General features: G+C 36.0%; 1 long non-coding RNA gene across 1 annotated transcript; it reads right to left on the reverse strand.

Moving 5' to 3' along the window:
* Positions 1 to 9,559: 9,559 nt before the first annotated feature.
* LOC128986998 (uncharacterized) lies at positions 9,560 to 20,685 on the reverse strand. Its single transcript, XR_008490181.1, has 3 exons — positions 20,437 to 20,685; positions 19,653 to 19,820; positions 9,560 to 9,616 (listed from the first exon to the last, which is right to left on the reverse strand). It is a non-coding gene; the product is annotated as an uncharacterized LOC128986998 (long non-coding RNA).
* Between the last annotated feature and the right edge of the window lie 2,671 nt (positions 20,686 to 23,356).

Consider the following 23,356-nt stretch of genomic DNA (forward strand, 5'->3'; position numbering starts at 1 on the left):
TCTTATTTTTCTTGAAGAAACTGACGTCGTCTGGATTTAAGGACATCAACCCTTCAAAGTACAACAATTCAACAGTAAAAACAGGAGAAAAAATATTACATAGTGATCAATGATTAAAACAAATCAATGATTAAAACTGCTTGTTTACAAACAACCCCTTTCTTCACCACGCCTGCTTTTACACTATAGTCAAAGACAGTTTTTAGAAGTGGCGCGAAATCTTCTTTCCTTATCTTGGTGGTGCCATTGTCGATTCTTCATTGTTCTACTGCCCTCTTCCAATAATCCTTAACAGGGTGAAAAACAGACACATCCATAGGCTGGAGAATGTGGGTTGAATTTGGGCACAAACTAGTTTGTTCGATGCCATTTCTGGCGCAGAACTCACTTAAGTGGTGGGTCAGGTGAGAACTATGCCCATCCACGAACAGCACAATGGGGAGAGGAATATTGCTTTTAAGTAACCACGGGTGGAATACGTTAATGATGCACTCAAAAACGTTTCTCCCGTCATCCAGCCGGATTCAGATTTCCAAGGCCCTACCTATGTCCTAGGTAATTTGATGACTACGGCCGCTGGTATCCTCTCGTATGCAAAAACTACCATTGGTGGGGCCAAGGTACCAGCACCATTCGTCATGACGAGGGTAGTGATGCACTCCTTCTCGTCATTCCCTGTGATGCTGTAGACAGTTTTTTCTCCCTTCTTGACGAAGACCTTTTTCCCCATGGGGCACAGAAAGAATGCGGACTCGTCACAATTAAAAACGCGTCTCGAGTCTTGGAATACATCTTCAATGTTTTTGTTTGACACGTACTCCCTGATTTCATCAAACCATTGAGTAACTCGCGATTCTGTGACTGCCGCCCGTGAAGATGTTAGAGCTTGGCTCACTCGTGCCGAGATTTCTGGATGCCGCTGCAAAAACAACGCGAACCACCTTTCTTCTGGAGCACTGTCCCCTTTCAAAAATGGATTTTCACGTTTTAAGTTCAGTATCAGCTTCTCGACACTGGAGAGGATTTGGGCCTTTGACACTGGGAAGCCAGCAGTACCAACCGACACCACCCAATCTACCAAAATCTTCTCCTATTCAGGGGTTAGTATGGATGGACGCCCTACCCGGCTTTCTATGGCGTATTTGCCGCTCACTTTATCCTTAAGAGTTTGGCGAGGAATGGAAAATTGCTTCCAAGCAGCGGTCACTGTCATTCCTGCATCGATGGCAAGAATAGCCTTCTGTATGTCTTCTTGTGTTTAGGACCTTTTTGACATTTTTGGTGGCCCGGGCATCTGGAAAACATCAATAGTGGAAACATCTAGAAACTATTATAAACACAGTCAAAACATTATTACTAACGCAAAAAGCACCATGAACAATCGAGCATGTTATATCCAAATTCCATGATGCGTCATAAAATAATCAAATAATACGTTAATAAGTCATTTATTGGGCCAAATTGACAATACTTGCATTAGCCAAGTCAGTACAAGAAAAATAAATTCATTACATCTTAATTACAAAAAATTCCTTACTGTAAAAAATTCTATAACTAAATAACTAAACATGCGCACATGACTTTGTGAATGACCACTAAAGTAGAAATTCACGGACGCTGTAAAATGATCTATCTAACAACATGGACTTTAGACCTGTTCTAAACTTTTTTGGATCTTGTTCGACCTTCAATTGAGGTGGAAGTCTATTAAATAGTTTTACAGAATTGTAATGGAAGTTTCTTTGAAAGAAAGAAGTGGAATGCCGGGGAATTGGTAGATTTAAAGTATTGCGCAATGGATACCTGGAATTTTTTGCAGATGAGAAAAAGGAATTATTTTTGCTATGGAAAGATAGAGTTTCGAGGATGTAAATAGATGGGAAAGTTAAAATTTTAAATTCTCTGAAATAATCTCTGCATGATTGTTGTTTGGAAATAGAAAACACAATTCGAATTGTCCTTCTCTGAAGCCTAAACAAGAACCTAGTCCTCTCACTTTCGCACCCCCAAACAGGAACCGCATAAGTCAGATGAGGGTAGACAAGCCCATAATAGGCTGATAATAGGACATCAGTGGTGGCTGATTGGCTGAGAACTCTCAGCATAAATATACCCACCGATACTTTCTTGCTGACGTGCTCGATGTGGCTGTGGAATTTGAGGTTTTCATCAAGGACAAGACCGAGGAATTTTACTTCTGAAGAAGGGGAGATATTGTTATCGTCGAGGAGAATGTTCAAGTCATAGTGGGACCGTTTTGACCGGTTAGAAATGGAAAATTGGACTATTTGGGTTTTTTTAGCGTTCAAGATTAGGTCATTTTCTTCACACCACTGAAGAAGGGAGTTCGATTCCAGAAAGGTGACAAGTTACAGTTCCTCCATACTCGGTCTGGACATAGTTAGGGAAGTGTCGTCCGCGAATAGGCATACATTTGCCTCCTTTACGCCAGATGGCAGGTCATTAATGAACAGAAGGAAAAGGATCGGCCCCAGGATGGACCCCTGTGGCACACCCCTCTTTACTACAGCCTCAGAAGATACATGGTTCCGTAGATAGCCCGTGTTATCAACTGCAGGTATGATTACAGTCTGCCTTCTACCTTCAAGATAGGACGAAAACCAGTCGAGAGCTGTGCCTCTAATGCCCATGTTATTCATTTTGCTAAGGTGAAGTCTATGGTTTACGAGGTCAAAGGCCTTACTGAAATCAAAAAACATTCCAGCTACTGCTAGTCTAGAATCCATATCTTTTACAATTCCGTTTATGAGACTGAGAATTGCGCTTGTCGTTAATTTGTTTTTAACAAACCCGTGCTGACTTTTAAATAGTATGCTGTGTTTCTCAAGGGATATCCACAATCTACTCAGCACTGCCTTCTCAACAACTTTGGAGAAGGTCGAGACTAGGCTTATAGGGCGGTAGTTGTTGCAGCACATTCTATCTCCATTCTTAAATATAGGTCTTATTAGTGATGCCTTAAGGTTGCTAGGAAATCTTCCCTCAACAAAGGAAGTGTTTATCAAGTGGCATAGAGGTTTTGTAACTACATCTGATATATATTTGAGCAAATTCGGGGATATTTCGTCAATTCCAGCAGACTTTTTATTTTTTTAATCAGTTAATTATACTTTTAATTTCTTCCTCGGTAACGGGACTCAGAAAAAATGAGGAATTTATTTGTTTTTTATTTGAACTGAAAGAGGGAGTGTTTCTTTTTTTCAAACAAGCATGCTTTCCCACTTCAACATAATGCTTATTGAAGGCCTCACATACCTCCTCTGGTTTTACCACCACATTACCGTTGTTGCTTTTAAGAGAAATGCCTTCCTGTTCCCTTTTCCGTTTTGGTCTAATATCATTTATTACCTTCCAAGTCCCTACTGTTTTATTGCTCGACTTTTCAATTGTATTTAGTACTGATTGTGCTTTAATATCTCTTATCAAGTTTCTGTATCGGAGTTTCAGTCTCAAATAGCACTGTCTTAGGAAATGATCAGAATGTAAGTCTTTTGTCTTTTCGTAATACTGGAAACACTGTTCTTTCAGATGAAGCAGTTCTGGAGAAAGTTTGATTCGTTTCTTGGGTTTATTCTTAATTATTTTATTTATTTTCGGAAATGAAATTTCAAAGTAATGGCCAAGCGTGCTGTTAAATATATTGTACTTTTCCTGCGTGCTTTCTGCTTTGTATAAATCGACCCAGCTCTCTCGACCAAGTAAATATTTAAAAGATTCCATGTTTGATACACTAAATTTTCTACAGTACCGAAACTTCGCCCCTGCGTCCTTATTGGATGGAGATATTTCAAGCTTTATAGTTTGAGCGTAATGGTCAGATAAAAATGATTTGACAACATCACTTTCGGGGCTGTTACTGTCATTCGTGAATATATGGTCTTAATATGGTCTAATATATAATATATAATAATATAATATATAATATATGGTCTAAATATCCCTCAAACTTTTACCAGTTTTACGTAAGACTAAGAGGTATGGATTTAGGACAATTTATTATAAAAATGATAACGTATTTTTTTATTCTTTAACATTTTACTGACGTCAAAACAAGGATGCAATCGACATGTTCAATTGTAAAATGTATGTTAAGTAAAGGTTCGTTTTACTAAAATTTAACAGTAACAAAGTGTAAAACTTGTTACAAATCATCTCTGCAGCGTTAAATGTGAGATAAAATGAAGATTTCTTAAATACCGTGACGCTTATTATATGATTAACATACAATGATATGTACCACGTAGAACAAATATATTTAGGAATCTAAAAAAAGCTTGAACTCTGCCAGAAAGCGTAAAAACTTGCAAATACGTCGCGCATAAAGATCAAATTTCCTATTATTAAATCATTTAAAATTCCAGTACGGATATTAAATGTATCTTTTTAAATACTAAATGGACAATAATAATAGGGTTTTGACGTCCCTGAGTACAAAATAAATTACTTATAGCTTGTACAAGTACGATAAGATGGTTTCAAATCCGTGATCCATTTCTTATGTAAACAGAAGGGTTTTAACATCTTAAAATTAATTAATTTATAAATTAAATAAGTTAACTTACGATTGTAAACATAAACAATTATTGTAACTCTAATGAAACAAAAATCATAACCTTAACAAACTTTCCTCAATTGCTAATGATAACGATAGCCGTCTTTACTCAACTGTCATCCAGCTGCACCTGTTGCCGGGCAACTAACATCGTTCCAGACAGCTTGGCGCCACAACGACGAAAATCCATGGAAAGAACCCCATGGAAGAATGAATTAAAAGACCCGTGATTTATTGGACGTGTTTTAACCAAGGATCGAAATCACGAATCACGGCGTTTGATCGATCACGGTATTTGCGCAATTTACCTTATCTGTAAATTTAGCTTCATGCTCTAGTATTGGGTTCGTTACTTGGTTTTGTGTTTCTGTTTGTTGCCGGATTGTGTTTTGGTTGTGTTCAACTACCGGTGCCAATTAATTTCTGATTTCAGTGGTTTTGAATTTAACAATTTTCTAAATCTGATTTAGTGTTCTGGGAGGCTTCATTTATGTTTAGGGTCAGTTAGGTTTCAATTTTGCGACTTCCGTCAACGATAATCTGACTGGTCTTAAGGCGTTCATTGGCTACGATATTGGACAATTCTTGTCTAATTTCGTCATTCTGTTTATACACCTTGTTAATGATGTTGTTATCAATTTGTTGTACTTCTAAAGTCTGTACTTGTTTGATAGCACGGATTTCGTCGAGTTCCTTACGCATGTTGTTTCGATTTTCTGCCAAAGTGTCAAATTTAGAATTTAATTCATTTTTAACATCGTTTTTGACTTCATTTAGGCCCTTATTAAGTTTGTTTTCAACACTAGCTACTTCATTTTTTACTTATTCGACCTTTATCGATTTTATTTCCAAGCCGTTCGAATAATGAGATCAATTGGCATTGGAAATCATCAGTAACTACTGTCGACTTAGTTGGCAAGGCATTAACAGATGTGGTGACTTTGGTAGCATTCCATTAGTCATTGAAGACGTCGTAGTATGGGTTTGTCATAGTCAGCTGTGTGGTAGGTGTGAAGGGAGAGGGAGACTGGGTAGCATCGGGAGTCTTCGGTGGTGTTAGGATGTTGTCGTTGTCGTCGGAGACCAGCATCGGTTTCTGTTGGCTTGGCTTTGACATTCAAGATGGCGGATTCCAGTGTTTTTTTTTTTTTTTTTTTTTAGGGAGAGGAGGGAAAATGCTTTTACGCACACAGGTAGCCAGACTGTAGTGTGAGACTCCTGAAATTATCAGACTACTCACTAAAAAACCCCCTCTACTCTGTTGGACACAGACCTGGAATTGTTTGTCACATTACTTCAAGTCAGGCCAACATGTGACCTAAGCCCTCAGGGCTCGCACCGTTTCTGGCATTGTGATTCTTTATGACCTACACCGCATCCCGGTCAAGGTCGATCTTCTTGGCGCGGAGGATACCCTGGATATAATGTGACACACAGGTCCAATTGTCCTCACCCTCCGTCATAATCGGTATGACCGCGTCCACCGACAGCAGTCCTATTAACTGTTGAGCCTCCAGGCGGGGCCTTTCCCAGCGCTGGCAGTGGAAAAATGTATGTTCCACGCCATCGAGAATGCCTGGGCAGTATATGCAGTCGGGAGACACGGCTTTGCCCATCCTGAACAGGTACGAAAAAGCCGTGTCCCGTCAGAAATTGGGTGAGGTAAAAGTCCACCTCTCCGTACCGCCGATCAACCCAAGGTTGGACTTGCTGTATCAGTCGCCTGGTCCAGAGTCCCCGTGTCTCCTGTTCCCAGCCCTCCTGCCACAGCTGGTAGGTGCGGGTGCGTTCCTCTGTTCGTGCCTCGTCCTCCCCGCGGCGCCGGTAAATTGCCTTTCTCTCCGCTGCCAAAAGTTTGACGGGGATGACTCCAGCAATCACCAGGACGGCGGGCTCGGACACTGTTCGGTAGGCAGATGCTACCCTCAGTGCTGCCTGACGCTGCACTCGGGCGAGCCGCATCCTGTATGCCTCCTTCCAGTGTTCGATGTGGCAATGGTAATGGCGTCTTTCACTGGGTTTACTTCTGCTTCGGTTTCCTTAAACCCCCCGGTTTCCTTATTATTGTGCCCGGATAGGCTGTTTAATTGTTTCACTTGGTGTTGTGTTACGATGTAAGGTTTTGCGGGATTTTCGAACGAACTGTGTTAGGTTGGTATTGGAGTGTATTGATTATTGTCACTGTGATTGTCAGTAGGGACTGGGACGTTGTCAACTGTGTCAATCATAATTATTGGGTTGTGGATGAGTAGACGTTGCCCGGATCGGGCACAAAATTGATATTGCGCATGATCGAGGTGTAGATAGGGTACTCTCAGCCGGATGTAATCTAACCACAGCTGATTAGCTGACGTCAGTAGGTGTTTGTATTAAATAAATTATTATGGATAAAAAGTGTTGGCTTGAGCGGGTTTCGAACCCGAGTTTTTTGAATGGTAGTTGGAGTCGTTACCATTTGAGCTACAACAGCAGTGTTATGAGTATAGGTTTTATAGTGGTAAATGATGCCTTATATATACAGGGTGTGTAAATATTGTAGGTTTGATTTTAACCTGGTTCAATGCTAACCATTTATTTAGAGGTTCACGGGTTCGATTCTAACCTAACACAAAAAAAGTCATTTCTGGTTCAATTCTAACGCTGGATGTAATCTATTCACAGTTGTTTATTTCAGCTGATTAGCTGATCACGTAACCAGGTTTAGAGGTTCACGGGTTCAATCCTAACATATGCTAAATATGTAGTAGTTTTAAAGGTTTATGGGTTCAATCCTAGCCTATTATTGGAGGTTTGTGGGTTCGATCCTAACATATGCCAGAGGTTCATGGGTTCAATCCTAACCTATCATTTGGAGGTCTATGGGTTTAATTCTAGCTTATGCTAGAGGTTCATGGTTTGATTTTAATCTAACACAAAACATGTTATTTCCGGTTCAATTCTAATCAATTGTTATGTATTATAGTGGGAGGTTTGATTCTAACATATGCTATGGGTTCAAACCTAACCTAGCTGGAGAGGTTCATGGGTTTAATCCTATCACAGTAGGTTTTGTAAAAACTTTATATAGTGTATAATGCTTAAGCGAAACCTGATCATAAAAGACTATTATACTAAATGTGTAGTAGCATTGGAGGTTATTCTATATATGCTATAGTGTATAATAAATATAAAACAGCTGAAAGAGGGCTTAACTTTACCATTAAATGCCACCAAATATCATATGTTAAATGAGTTACTTAGGGTTGGGTTGTTTTTTTGTATAGTGGGAGGTTCACTGGTTCAATCCTAACCTATCATTTGGAGGTCTATGGGTTTAATCCTAACATATCACTTTAGGTAAGGTTTATGGGTTTGACTCTAACTTAACACAAAACATGTCATTTCCGGTTATTGGGTTCGATCCTAACATATGCTAAGGGTTTAATGCTAACTAACCACAAAACATGTTATTAGAGGTTTATGGGTTCAATCCTAACCTATTATTGAAGGTTCACAGGTCCGATTTTAACCTAACACAAAACATGTTATTAGAGGTTCATGGGTTTAATCCTATCTCAGTAGAATTTGTAAAAAAACACTTTATTTTATATAGTGTATAATGCTTAAGTGAAACCTGATCATAAAAGACTATTATACTAAATGGGTAGTAGCATTAGAGGTTGGCATGCTGTAGTGTATAATAAATATAAAACAGCTGAAAGAGGGCTTAACTTAACCATTAAATGCCACCAAATATCATATGTTAAACTATTGATTTTAATCTATGCTAAATGAGTTACTTTGGGCTGTTTTTGTAGTGAGAGGTTCACGGGTTCGATTCCTAGCTGGTTATATTATTTTATATATATGTAACCACAAGTCAAACAAGTTTATAATATTGGAGTGTTAGTGTTGACGGTATAATTATAATAATGATTAACTTGATATAAGATTCATCATAAAGGATTACTCTGAGTTGAGGTATTAGTTTATAAATTATCCACCAGGTAGTAGCACTAGTACTGCCAACTACTGATAGCTGATTATATGATTTTGTAACATAACCTCACTTCTGTGTTATATGCTTTTCTGCCAAGTAAAATAACTTCATTTTATGTTTTACTAGCAGAGAACCCGTCCTTCGTACGGGGTTGGCATCACGAATAAAATGCTTATTGCAGTTATACTCAAGTTTTGCGTTTGCAATGGGGGGAGGACACAGTTTAATAAAATTTACTTCTTTAAATTTATGGTATACTGCATTATTACACATCTACCATAGCCATAATGTTCTACTACTTCTCCTAAACAATAGGGAAAAATTAATTATTATGTATCACAGTTTTTTGTCGATGCTTAATTCAAATTAGCTGTTTTCATAAATATAAAAAAAAATAATAGTGCTGCACCCTGTTGGTAAATCTTATAACTTTTTAATGCTTTTGCATATCATAGAACCAACTTTTTAGTTAAAACACAGCTGACTAAATTCTTTAATTCCCATTAAACATAAATACTCATAAGGTTAACATGGGGAACTGCAGAGCCACTGGGACGGAGCCCGAAAGGATTTTTGAAATAAGAATATGTCTGTACGTTAATCGGGAATGTAAGCTATCATCATGCCAAATTTCAGCCCAATCCGTCCAGTAGTTAAAGCGTGATTGAACTTCAAACAAACAATTGTAACATAACCTCTGTTTTCCTATCAAGTTTATAATTATAAATGTATAATATATGCTTGATTTACTATAATAAATTTGAATAATGTACTGTGGTATTAGGTAGCTGTGTTTTACCAACTACTGATTACATTGTATATGATATAATCTCTGTTTTGTGTTATCTTTTTTTTATCAATTGTTTCTACTAATCGTTTTTTTATTAATGGAATTCTTTTATGGTGTAATCTAAGTTGGGGGAATTAATAAAAACAGTTGTGAAAGCTAAATATAGATTTATTTATACTATTATATACAAACTTATTACTAAATACTTAAAGATTTTCTGATTTCTGATTTCTGATACTTAACGCTAGTAGAGGAGGAGGAGAGGGGCAGCCATCTGAAACAAATAATAAACATAATTAGTATATAATAATTATATCTATATATATAAAATCCAATGTATGTTTGTATGTTTGTATATTTGTATGTTTGTATATTTGTATATTTGTATGTTTGTCCTTTATGGACTCCAAAACCGCTCGACAGATTGTAATGAAACTTTTAGGCATTATTAAGCATTATTCAAGGATGGTTTGTGTGAAGTTTGGTGCAGATCCGTCAATAGGGCTCCGCCCCAGTGGCTCTGGAGTTTCCCATGTTAACCTTATGAGTACTCATATTTAAATGGAATTAAAGAATCTTAACAGCTGGTGCAGCTAAACAATTTGATTCTGTGATGTTCAATAGCATTAAAAAGTTAATAGGTTTACCAACAGGGTGCAGCACTATATTTTTTTTAATTTATGAGAACAGCTAATTTGCAGCCAAAAGGTGAGTGAGCGTAGCGAACGAACTTCAACCTGGAGGTGAGTTAGCATAGCGAACGAGCTAACCTGAAGGCAAGTGAGCGCAGCGAACGAGCTCCAACCTAAAGGTGAGTGAGCGTAGCGAACGAACTTCAACCAGGACGTGATTGAGCCATGCGAACGAGCTCATCTTGAAAATGAACGAGCATGTGACATAAAACCACAATAGGACAGGACGACGTCTGTCGGGCCAGCTAGTAGTATATAATATTAAATATAATGTCTACATCCTGCGCGGTATTGCATCATCCAAATCAGCAACTATCACTTCCTGTGTACCATATTACAACCGGATAACCACCTTTGATAACCACTTTTGTGGTATTGCATCATCTAAAACAACAGCTATCACTTCCTCTTGTGTACCACGTCACCTTTGATAAACACATTTGTGGTTATCCTTGTCCCTATATAAACCCTTATCGCAACCCTGCCATTATTGCATCACTTTGCTCCCAGTGCTTCAAGATGACGGATGTAAGTAACTCTGCTCCAGTAGATTCCAATGAATCTGTTGATAGTAATGAACCTGTAAATGTTGTAGATGATTCTGTTGAAGTAATTGTCCCTGTAAATATTCTAGATAAACATGAAAATTATGTAAAGAGATTTCGCATTCATGGAATTAATACTGTTTTTAAGTTTTCTAACCCCCCACCAGAAACTAATGAGATTGACTGGCTAAGACAAGGGTTTGGTCAAATTGTTAATGAAATGAAAGAAGTTTGTCAGGAGGGCGATCAATTGGGATTCACTCTGCGTTCACTTAACCTGAGAAGTAAAGAGCCGGGGTTTGTTGCTTTTCGCCCTGCAAATGAAGTTAACGAGGACGTCCAGTGGCAAATTTTTGGGGGAATTGTGCAATCAAATTCTGAATCAATCAAGTCCACAGATACATTTCAAGTTGAATGTACCCGAGTTAATCTCCCTGTAGGTTCAGGAGGCTGCAAAAGACCAGGCCTGTACAACACCTTTGACGAAGAATGTAAAGCTAGGACTGGGATTGTCGTAATTAACAATAAAGATAATTTGTGTCTTCCCCGTGCTATTGTAGTGGCTATAGCTAATGTAAATAAAGATCCTGAATATAAATTAGTTAGAATGGATAGGGCAAATAGGCAAACTGTTAGGGCTCAGGAACTTGTACGTAGAGCTAGAGTTGTGATGCCTGAGGGTGGTGCAGGCATTCCTGAACTTGGAAAATTCCAACATCTGCTTAAAGACTATAAAATCACAGTGTACAACTACAATGCTAAAGGTCGTGATGTGTATTTTGAGGGTAGTGTGGAGAACCCCAAGTTCAAAATTAACCTGTTGTTTTATAACCGGCACTATAATGTAATTACTAGCCTGACAGCAGCCTTTGCTTGTAAATATTTCTGTGAGGCCTGTTATATCCCGTATGATCACAAAGGAGCCCACAGATGCTCAAACATTTGTCCCTGTTGCCAAACCATCTCGCCCCCATGTATAGAGGAGTATGGGGGGATCTTGTGTCCTAAATGCAATCTAACTTATAAAAACCAACGCTGTTTTATAGCGCATCAGGTTGATAGGTGTAAACATGTGAAGAAATGTCTTGACTGTGGGAAACTAGTTTTGCTTAAAGAGAGGTCCAAGCCTCACAAGTGTGGGGAAGTATTTTGTAAACCTTGTGGGGAGTATAAAGATCCCAACCATAAATGTTATATGAAACCCAATGAGGGAAAACCTAAATCTAAAGACTATGTTTTTATTTTCTTTGACTTGGAAACCCGCCAGGATGAGCCTCTGCCCTCTGACCCTGAAAGTAAATTGCATAAAGTAAACTTGTGTGTGTCTCAGCAATTTTGTTACCAGTGTATTGAGGGGAAATTCTGTATTGCATGTAAAAATCGTACGCGAGTGTTTGACTCTGACCCTATCAATCAGTTTATGAACTATGTAATGTATGTAAGGAAACAGTTTAAAAACGTCTGCGTAATTGCACACAATGGGCAGGGGTTTGACTTTCAATTTTTGCTAAAGTACTTGTTGGAAGAAACAAAATTTACACCAGAACTTGTAATGCGGGGAACTAAGATTATCTTAATGGAAATTGACAATGTAAGGTTTGTTGATTCACTTAGCTACTTCCCTATGGCTTTGTCTGCTCTGCCTAAAGCCTTTGACCTACCTCCAGAGAAAAAGAAAGGCTATTTTCCCCATTTGTTCAACACTCTGGCAAACCAAGACTACGTAGGCCCTATGCCAGACAAAAAGTACTACTGTCCTGAATCTATGTTTGAGAAATCCTATAATGACTTTTAAAAATGGTACAGTGAGCAGGTGGCAAACAACTATGTGTTCAACTTCAAAAATGAGATCCTGGCCTACTGTATTTCAGATGTTGATATCTTGGCTCAAGCCTGTCTAAAGTTTCGCTCAATTTTTCTAAAAGAGTGTAATGTTGACCCGTTTCTCGAGGCTGTTACCATTGCAAGTGCCTGCAATCTAGCTTTCCGCCGTAATTTCTTGAAACCCAATACTATCGGACTTATCCCTAAAAACGGCTATCGATTAGTAGACAATCAATCAAATATAGCACTCCAATGGCTTTCTTGGGTCGAGGAAACCAACGGGATTAGGATTGACCACGCAGGTCGAGGTAAAGAAGTTAAAGTCAATGGAATGAAAGTAGACGGGTTTGATGGCAGAAACATCTATGAATTTCATGGCTGTTATTTCCATGGGTGTCCTAAATGCTTTCCTTACAACCGTCACGCTCCTTTGAAAGAGGACCCTTCTGATAGCCTACATCTTCGCTATGAGCGAACCAAGGCTAAAAACGCAAAGTTTACAGAACACGCACTAGTAGAGATGTGGGAATGCGAATTTCGTAAACAGAAAAAAGATCTGCAGCTTAAATATCTGGACAGTTTGCCTATCTTAAACAATCTCCCACTTGACCCGAGGCAGGCTTTCTTTGGAGGTAGGACGGGTAATGCGAAATCCTATCACAAATGTGTTGAGGGGGAAACTATACAGTATGTTGATGTTTGTTCTCTGTACCCTTATGTTTGTAAGTATGGGAAGTACCCCGTAGGCCATCCAACCATCTATGTAGGAGATAAGGAGTGTCGTGAAAGAGGTATGGGTGTAGAGGGTTTGTTAAAATGTAAAGTATTGCCGCCTCTTGATCTGTGCCATCCTGTACTCCCTACAAAAATGAATGATAAATTGATGTTTGTGTTGTGTAGAATGTGTGGGGAAATGATGTATCAGGGAGAATGTAATCATGACAGTGATAATAGGGCACTTGTTGGGACATGGACTATGGACGAGATCAGAAAGGCAGTAGAGAAAGGGTATATTGTATTGGATATGTATGAGTTGTGGGAGTATCAGGTAGCGACTTATGAAAATGGGGGTTTGTTCACCGATTTTATCAATAAATTTCTCAAGATGAAACAGGAAGCTTGGGGTATCCAGAATGGTGTAAGTCTGAGGAGGACAAAAACAAATATATTGCAGAGTATTTGAGACACGAGGGAATTAATTTGGAGAAAGCAAAGATTGTTAAGAATGGAGGTTTGAGATCTTTAGCAAAATTAATGTTAAATAGTTTTTGGGGAAAATTTGGTCAGAGGGAAAATCAAACTAAAGCTACTATTGTTAGGGATCCTAAAACCCTATTTCAAATGCTTTCTAGCCCCGAAATTAAAGTAAACAGAATTCAGATTGTTAATGATGAGGTTGTAGTCGTGTCATGGGGGTATTTAGAGGAAGTGGGGGAACCTCCTAGTAACATAAACGTTTGTATCGCGGCCTACACTACCTCGCAGGCGAGACTCAAGCTCTATGAACACCTTGAGGCCCTAGGAGCTCAAGTATTATATTATGATACTGACAGTGTTGTTTACATATATGGAAACGGTCTTTATAGGGTGTCTACAGGAGATTACCTCGGTGAAATGACTGACGAATTAGTAGAGTATGGACCCGGCTCTTATATCACTGAGTTTGTCTCTGGGGGGCCTAAAATTTACGCATACCTTGTCTGGTCAACCAATCAACAAAAATTGATCCCTATATGTAAAATCAAGGGCCTCACCCTTAACTTTAAAACATCAAAAATTGTAAATTTTGAAATGAAAATTTTTAAAAGAGATGGTTTTGAGTGAAGCAAAACAGACTGTTGAAATTGAAGAAAGTAGAATCAGAAGGACTAGAGACAGAGACATCGTCACCATCACAGAGAGCAAAGTGTTTAAAATAACTGGTCCTAAAAGGAGGTACGAAGGTCAATATGATACTTTACCTTTTGGATATAGAAAAGTCCAAAGGGCCACATTAATTGTATTGTAAATGTAAACTTTGTAAATAATTTTGTTAATTTAAAACTGTACATAGCTCTCCTAGTAAAAAAAAACAAGTCTATAGATATATACTTATATAACCTAACCAAAGTATGAGTGTGTGTATATTGAGTAGTTAAGATTTAGAAGAATCTGTGCTACGCCTTATACTTGTGTGAATGTGTGTACACTGAGGTGCTCAAATTTCAAAGGATTTGAGCCACTCCTTGTACCTGTGTAAATGTTATTGGTCACTGGCGAGGCCAACTAAACAGCCCGTAAACCATGAGTGAAGGTCACTGGCATGGCTGACTAAAAAGCCTGTAAACCTTGATTGTTAACTTTCTTGGCAGGGTTATATAACTAAATCTATAGACTTGACAAAAAAAAACTTTATAAATAAAGGAGAGGACGTTATACGACATCAACCAATATAATATTATATAATATTATAAACTGGTATATAATATTATAAACTGGTATATAATATTATAAACTGGATAGGTTGTATAACGTTTAACTTGGCCTCACTTAATGAGGGGATAGTCTCAAACCCTATCCAATATAAAGCTAAAAGAGGTGTAAGAATACATCATTTCCACCATTAAAGAACTATACCAGATGTAACAGATCTATATTACTCGTTAAGCTCCTTATATTATACCACATAAAATATTAACTTGATCGGAAATTAGAAGATTTGAACCCTAGTCTCCTATACAAACATAACACTACTATACAACACTAAAAATCACTCCAACTTGATATAATACAAATGGTAGCTAGTAAGGATCGAACCCACAAACCTCTAAGAACAAGGACCTACACTATGATACAATACCATACTAAAAACACCCCAACCAGAAATTATCGGTGATTGGTAAGGATTGAACCCGTAAACCTCTGAGATCGAATATGCATACACAAACAAGAGACTACAACACAACATCATACAAAAAAACACCCCAACCGGAAATGAAACGTTTGGTAAGGATCGAACCCGTAAACCTCTGAGATCAAGGACTCCCACTACAATACAAAACTATACCAAAATCAACATATCACCCCAACCAGAAATGAAACGTTTGGTATGAATTGAACCCGTAAACCTCTGAGATCAAGGACTCACACTATGATACAATACCATACTAAAAATACCTCAACCAGAAATGATCGGTGATTGGTAAGGATCGAACCCGTAAACCTCTGAGATCATGGACTACCACTACAATACAACACCTTACCAAAAACCAATATATCACCCCAACCGGAAATGAAACGTTTGGCATTAATCGAACCCGCATACCTCTGAGATTAAGGACTCACACTACTCCCACTACAATACAACACTATACCAAAAATCAATATATCACCCCAACCAGAAATAAAATATGTTTGTTAATTGGTAAGAATCGATCCTGTGAACCTCTAGGACCATAGGTTCATATAAAAACTGTTAACTATAATCCAATACCATACCAAAAATCAACATATCACCCCAACCGGAAATAAAATCTTTGGTGATTGGTAAGGATAGATAAGGTAGTCTAGAGAAACAAGCGGGCAAGTAAAATTTAAAGAGTTATGTCTCAAACCGCAAATGTAACATGAATGATGACACTATTTAAGACACAACCAACAAGTAGGTCTTATAAAGGAATGTGATTTTATGTTAAAAATAAATACATGTTATTAGGATATTAAATTCTAAAGATGCTCTTGGAATAGTTTAAAATCGTTAAAACATCAAATTTTATCCTATGTGATTATGTATTAAAAATTAGAGTTTTGTCTATACATTGTTCAAAATTACATAATTTTTGGTTATTTTTACGATATATTGACCAACCAATTTGTGTTATCTTAATTTCTATCCATTGTAATATGATACCACTACTTTACAAATTGTGCGCTATTTTGTAAAGTTTCTCTTAACATTTACAATTTATGAAATACTCATATGTTTGGATATCTATGAAGTAATGAACATCTGTTTGGATAGATTTATTTTTTTGTCACTTATATTTTTACATTAAATGTTGTTTACACATAACCGTTACCAAACATGTTTTGTAAGTACACCCAAATGAGATGAAAAACGTTTTTTCTTACGTTTAATTAATCGCAAGAGTAATAACGTGTAACCATAAATGAAACTTCTATGCATTATTTGGGTTGCCAATTGGAGATTCTGTGTTTATCAAATTGTACTTGAGCTTAACCGGAATACAGAGTTTAGCCTACATATCCGGAAAAATACACACTAAAATGCAAAAGAAATACTGTTCCGATTGTGAGAAGATCAACATGATTCCATCCGTACAAAGCTATTTGTACATAAAAAATGAAGATAATTGAATATTCTAGGAAGAGAGAGAGAGAGCTCAATTAGTTTGCATCAAAAATGAATGCATGCTGCTTAATGAGTATGGTCACAGAGATTACACTAAAAAGACAATTTAAACAATTCAATGTAATTCAAGTACTAAGATCCTTCATTTAAATAAAAAGCTCGACCCAGAGTTATGTAAATCCCCATAATACAAAAATTTACTAATCTGAACGCCCCACAGTAGTTCTTTCTAGGCTGTATGTATATATGCACCATAATGGTTAATAATGCTAACCAAATAGAGTGTTATTTATACCAACTATAAAATACTACATAGAACATAGAATGTTTTGTCAGTGTAGAAGGTTTGAGTGTGTTTCGCGGTCATTAGATACTGTTATCTCATTTCCTGTAGATACTGTTGCACAGTCCTTAAATTACATCACTTTTGCTCTGTATTTGAACATATTTTCTAAGTCATGTATCGGTAGTTAATTTATAAACCTACATTTAAATTACCGATCACCAATAACATATTACTGTAGTACAACGATGCTAAATCTTATAGATTTCCCAGTAAAACAGTATGTGCATAATATGTGAGCTCGTACAGCCATACGGTCACGAAAATGTTAGTTCCAGCGCTTGCGAGTAGGTTCATTGAAAAGTATTAATAAAGTAGTCTCGCGAAAACGTCATCATTGCCTTCGGTGTCTGATTTTTGGAGACATGTTTTTTATTGATTAAATTCCAGCTATCAGGCATTTTCAATAACCCTATATCCATCCTGAGTCTGGTAAAAGTATGTTTGTATCAGCCAAGAACCCAAAAATTAAATACCGAATTCTATTTGTTTATGTACTTTTTCTAAGCTATTAATAGTTTATTCCAGGTTTTAATAGGTGGGCTTTTAACCCGTCTACCATAATGGTTGTAAAGACTATTATAAACAAGTTTTTTTGTAGCAATCAAATGTTCCATATTGCTCCTAGCTATGAATGTAATGCAATACCTATTGACTACGACTCTTTTAAGTTGACACTGTGTTGCAAAAAAAAACTTAATGTTAAGTAATAGTTTTAATGGAGAAGTCTTTTAGATTGCCATAAAATAGATACACTTGAAGTCATATGTAAGCTCCTTTTACTGTTATCAAGGTTCATAATACTTTGAATAGATAAAAAAGCCTCTTTTATGACACAAAAACTACCGATATTCAACTTATACTATAAATATGTAAAAACTGCTAATCAACTAAATTACCTAACACTCCAACATAGTGACCAAACTACATCCACGATACGTGTGGCTACGTAATAATTGTATGATAAGACCTCAATTACTCTAAGTCAAATATACCTTCCAGTTTACAGACATATGATCTTTACCATAAATTTAACACTAAAAACAATAGTGTAAATGTTTATCATTATTAGGGTGTAGTTATGCTTATTATAGTTCTTGATTCAACCTAACCCTACACTCATCTCTAAAAACCTACATTTGTATGGTTGCTATTTCAACATAATATCACTAGAAAAGTACAATGTTACTGTGAAATACCATACAGTACTTATAACATTAAAGTGACAAGAACGCTGTGTTGCTTTGAGTCTGTTTTGCGTAGGTTTTATTCAGGCTTATTAACATAGCCATTGCTTTCTAAGAAATCCTAGCATTTCCGCTCTCATGCTCGGTGATGAGAAAAATACGCTAAACTCTACAGAACGTTACAGTAAATAAATATCCTATCTCATAACGGAATTGTTGCTTATATACTTGATTTCAGCATTAAGCTCTGTACTGTATTACGATGGAACTGCAGTTTATTAGACAACAAATGGGACACCAAGTCTATGAGAATACAACTTTCAAAAACATAGAAAGTTTGATGGCGGAAAAAAGCAAAATCAATTTTAACAGTGTGATTAGTTTTTCATAATTTGCAAATAATCTAATTCTACGCTATTTTGTCAAGTTTTCTCTTAATAATTTCACTAAACATTTTAATATAGTTATAGTACACGCAATAAAAGGACTGGTAATTATTTTTATCCAAACAAAAGATCTACTGCTTATATTTACATTGTGTCTTATAACCAATGGTTTGCATTTTCCTGATTAAAGGTTGTTTGTTATACAAGAGCTAACACTTAAGGATGATATTTAAAATTATCAGTACTAGATAGATTTTTACTGTATGCAGTTTATATTCAAACAAGTTTCTACAAAAAATGTTAGGAAAATTATTTGTATTGCATAATACATATCATTTTGCCGTACTGCAGTCAGTTAAATGATTGTATGAATAATGCTTTACTTTTTTAATTTTCTTAGCTATTAAAATGTTCATACATGTTGTCTAAACATACATTTTAACGTTAGTTTGTACGGAATCGGCCTAATGACAGCATTTAGAAATGAACCATATAACAAGCACCTACCTATGTTTGGTAAAAGCTTCCTGTTCACTTTACATCTCATTTCAGTCATAACTTAATTGGTTACATAAGTATAAAGTTCAATTTGGTAATCAATACCATTTATGTAATTCTCTTTTTTAGAAGTTGATAAATTTATTTGTTTTTAATGTGTTAAGAGTAAGGTACTATTTTTATTAAATGAGTAAAATAACGATTGGTTTTATGTTAAGTAATATTTTGAATTCATGGACAGACTCTTTAGACATCTCCTTTTTTTCTACAGGATAAGTGGTTTTTAAACTCCTTGGTACTATTATATATCAACACTAAATAAAAGTGTTTGGACACCTAAAGCGAACCTGTAGATATATCAATGGTTTAAATGGTATTTTTAAGCTTTTTAGTTAAAGGCTAGTGGTTGGTGTTCAATGTTTTATCTATGTGGGTGATAATAATTAAGATGCATCTAAAGTCTACTATGGAATACAACACTTACCAGTCCTTCACCTCATGAGCTGCTTAACTTCAGGTGTGCGACCATAGACCTCTGCCGTAGACCACTGCCATAGACCTCTGCCGTAGACCTTAACCGTAGACCTCTGCCTTTGACTCAGCTGTAGACCTCTGCCACTGATGCTCGCTGACTCTGTCATAGAGTTTGCATCTGTCAATCACATTAAAGAGCATTAAACTCTAAGCTTGTTAATTGTAACAAAGACCATTTCCTAAAAATCAATACAATATATTTATCAATGACTGTGTTAACAAAAGAGCATAGCAACATTTTTGCATAAACTTTTACCCATTATTCCAAGTAATTAATGAAAAACCCTGTTGATTGTTTGTAGACGTTATAGGCTGATTTCTAGATAAATCCTAAAGTACCTATGAACTTTTGTAAGAACCACACTCTTATAATTAAATTTTGAAACCTTGTGCAAAACTACCCATTAAGGCCGTGTAAAGTCGTGATTCCTATATACAAAATGTTAAAAATACCTCAGTTGCACTTATTAGTACCTTAATAAACTCAGGTGTCATTACTTGATTGTTTTACTGTATACTTAAAGCCCAATGTTAACAACAGTTAGTATCTGTAATAGGCCTACCATATGCTACAATCTTAGAATATTTACAGCAATCAGCTGTATGCCTAATAGATCAAACCCAAGAAGTTAAACTTATTAATTTATTATTCACATTATTGTTTTTTTTACTTTTTACTATAGCCCTAATTTGTAAATGTGTAATCTAATTTGTAGGTTTAATTAATGACTTACCTATTTGATCCCAGATGTATTTCCCTCGCCGGTGTTTCAAATAACCGGACCAAAAAAAAAGCTGAACTTAAACGTTGACCAAAAATAGCTATTTATTAATGTATCCTCACTAGTAATGTTAAATGACAAAAATATCAGATAACCACAACAAAGTTAAAATATTTGTCCAAGACAAGATATAATTTAAGCAACAAGACCTATATCCAAGAAAGAAGACAGAACCTACACTGAATGCAGCCTGAGCATACCAAAACGTCTAAACTGAACTAACTACAACCGCAACAGGCTTCTCACGCCTGATAAGAAGGGTGGGGCGCGTTGTTATCTCCATAGTTTTCACAGCACTGTAAAACAATATTCCTGAGCAATTAAAACATGAATTTTCTTACTTTTATACGGCTTTTTTAATTAAGAAACTAAAAACATATTTGGGATCTACATAATTTACGATATCATAGTACTAGGTATATAAATGCTAAATTCCAATCAACAAACATGTAAAACCATAGTACCTAGAAGTAGAGAATTTGCATACATATTCCTCTCATAGCATCAAGAATCAATTTTACACAATTAACAATGGGTCCTACTCTACAGGAGGTTAAGGTGTTAATATAAAAAGAATAATTTTGTTTTTTACATTATCGTAGATGAGAACTATTTGAAAATTGCTGTAATTTATTTAATCAGAGTTGTTAGGAAAAATAGATTTACTAAGATAATTTTGACCTTACATCATAGTTGTATGTCATTGAAGTCATAAAATAAACCTAGTCAACTTCTAGAATGTAAGTAGAATTGAGTCTAGTTTTTTTCCTTATAAGGACCTATGGTATAGTTATGTTAATATTTTTTTAGTTGTTTAAACCTTTCACACTATTGAAAGGTGTTATTGAAGGTGAAGGTGTGTGTTGGTATACACACTAAAGTTTTAACTGTGGGTTCGTGTCATATAATATCGTTCACATCGGAGGAGCTTATATGTTTATTCACTATCATCTACAACAAACTATAAAACTGTGTTCAAAGCAATTGTTGTAGGGAGTTAGGGCTACTTTTTAAACCTACAGATGTAACGAAGACCTTAATTCCTGGAATACTTGTATGACAAACAGTTTACCTTTGGTGAGTCGTGTGAGCTTTTACAACTATTCATATTTGTGTTTATTGGTATGGTGGGTTATATGATGGGTTTGGTGATGAACATAATCCCACATTCAATCAGGTCCTGTCTAGCAGGCATTGTCACAAAAAGAGTAATGTGATTTATTTTAGAAATATCTGACGCTTGTTTAAACCACTTTTAAAGTTTCCACTAGTTTAAATATATCATAATCATAGTAATCTCTAGACATTGTACTAATAAATGTGAAAGTTTGTATGTTTGAAGTTCAATCATGCTCTGGTTGAATTGGGTTAAATTTTTGTATGATAATAGCTCACATTCCTGATTAACATATTCTTACCACAGAAATCTTTTCCCAAACGGCTCTATAGCCCCCATGTTGGACTTAGGCTATCAATATTCATGTTTTAAAAAAACTAGCAGTTACCCTGTTGCTGCTCTGAACAATTATTATTTTATCCGGTAATTAGTTAATTACGTTAAATGATAGAAATGTATAACAAAAACAGAAATAGAATATTTATTTTACTTGATTATCTGTGGATTAAACAGATTTTTCAAGTTTATTTCAGACTAGCACCTTTTACGTATCAGTCACTTGGAACTAAGATAAAAAAAATAAAATATATTATTTACTGAAGATTTTTTCTCCTTTAAACTTACCACTGATAGTTTTAGCTTCAATCAATTTTGGTGAGATTTTTTAAATTGTCAGTCTAGTAACGTTGCACAGCTTCAGCGGGGTTAAGTTTCGCAATTATTGAAGTTCCTTCTTTTAATGGTAGTAATGTGGTGGGTTAAAGACAAATTGAGAGGCATTTGAATACCTGAGGTAGCACAAACACATTTATTATTCACTTAATAATTTACGTTAAGTTATGTGGGTATAGAAAACATATTAAAGCAATTCCATCACTTTGATAAAGGTTTTTACATCTTTTTTTACTTTAATAGTGGGGGATTTAAGCTTTGTTGAGTGCACAAGTGTGCTGCGGTTGTACTTAACCAGAAATAAAATAGTTTTATACTGTGAGAACATTGTGACACGATTTCAAATCATAACAGAATGATGCAGTTATTCAAACCTACAAAACATCTAGTGAAAGTAAACATCTGCTTTAAATTATTTATAAACCTGTAGTTACTAAAATCCGACATTGGAGCCCTCTTGACAAATCTACACAAACCATCCTTAAATAATGCCTGAATGATTCATACATTCTGTTTTGGAGTCAATAACATACTTCCTATTTTATAGATTAAAGAGTTTTTCCAGCTAGTTCAACCACACAAGTTGGTTCTATAGGTTCAGTTGTTTAAAAAGGTTTACCTACACAAATAAATATTTTTTACATTTATTACAACAATAATTTAAACTAAGCAATAACAAAAAGCAATAAGAACATTGCTTGTTTAGGTGCTATAGTTTGGATATACAGTATTATTGTATCTCTAACATGTCTTTCAACATGCTGCTTAAGAATACTAAGTGGGGGTATTTGCATCATAGCAGTTATCAAGCTTCCGGCACAGACTTCGTGTTATCATGCGTGTTTGGTCCCCGCTCACTACAAAGCTGAATAATCATAAATAACTAGGTATTACCGGTATTACATACATACCTCGGCAGAGGATATGAGTAGTTGGGGTCAACACTTCAGGTCTAACATAGTCTCTTATAGAGAATAGAAACCTAACGTAAATTAACAGCTATTTTATCCCTGCATAAATTTTAATCAGTAAATTTGAGTACATGTATAGTTGTTGCTATTTATTACCACAAGGATGACAATA

Source organism: Macrosteles quadrilineatus, unplaced genomic scaffold (genome assembly GCF_028750875.1).
Source record: "Macrosteles quadrilineatus isolate MER2022 unplaced genomic scaffold, UCM_ALF_1.0 Scaffold_2__2_contigs__length_208266976, whole genome shotgun sequence".
In the NCBI taxonomy this organism is placed as follows: domain Eukaryota; kingdom Metazoa; phylum Arthropoda; class Insecta; order Hemiptera; family Cicadellidae; genus Macrosteles; species Macrosteles quadrilineatus.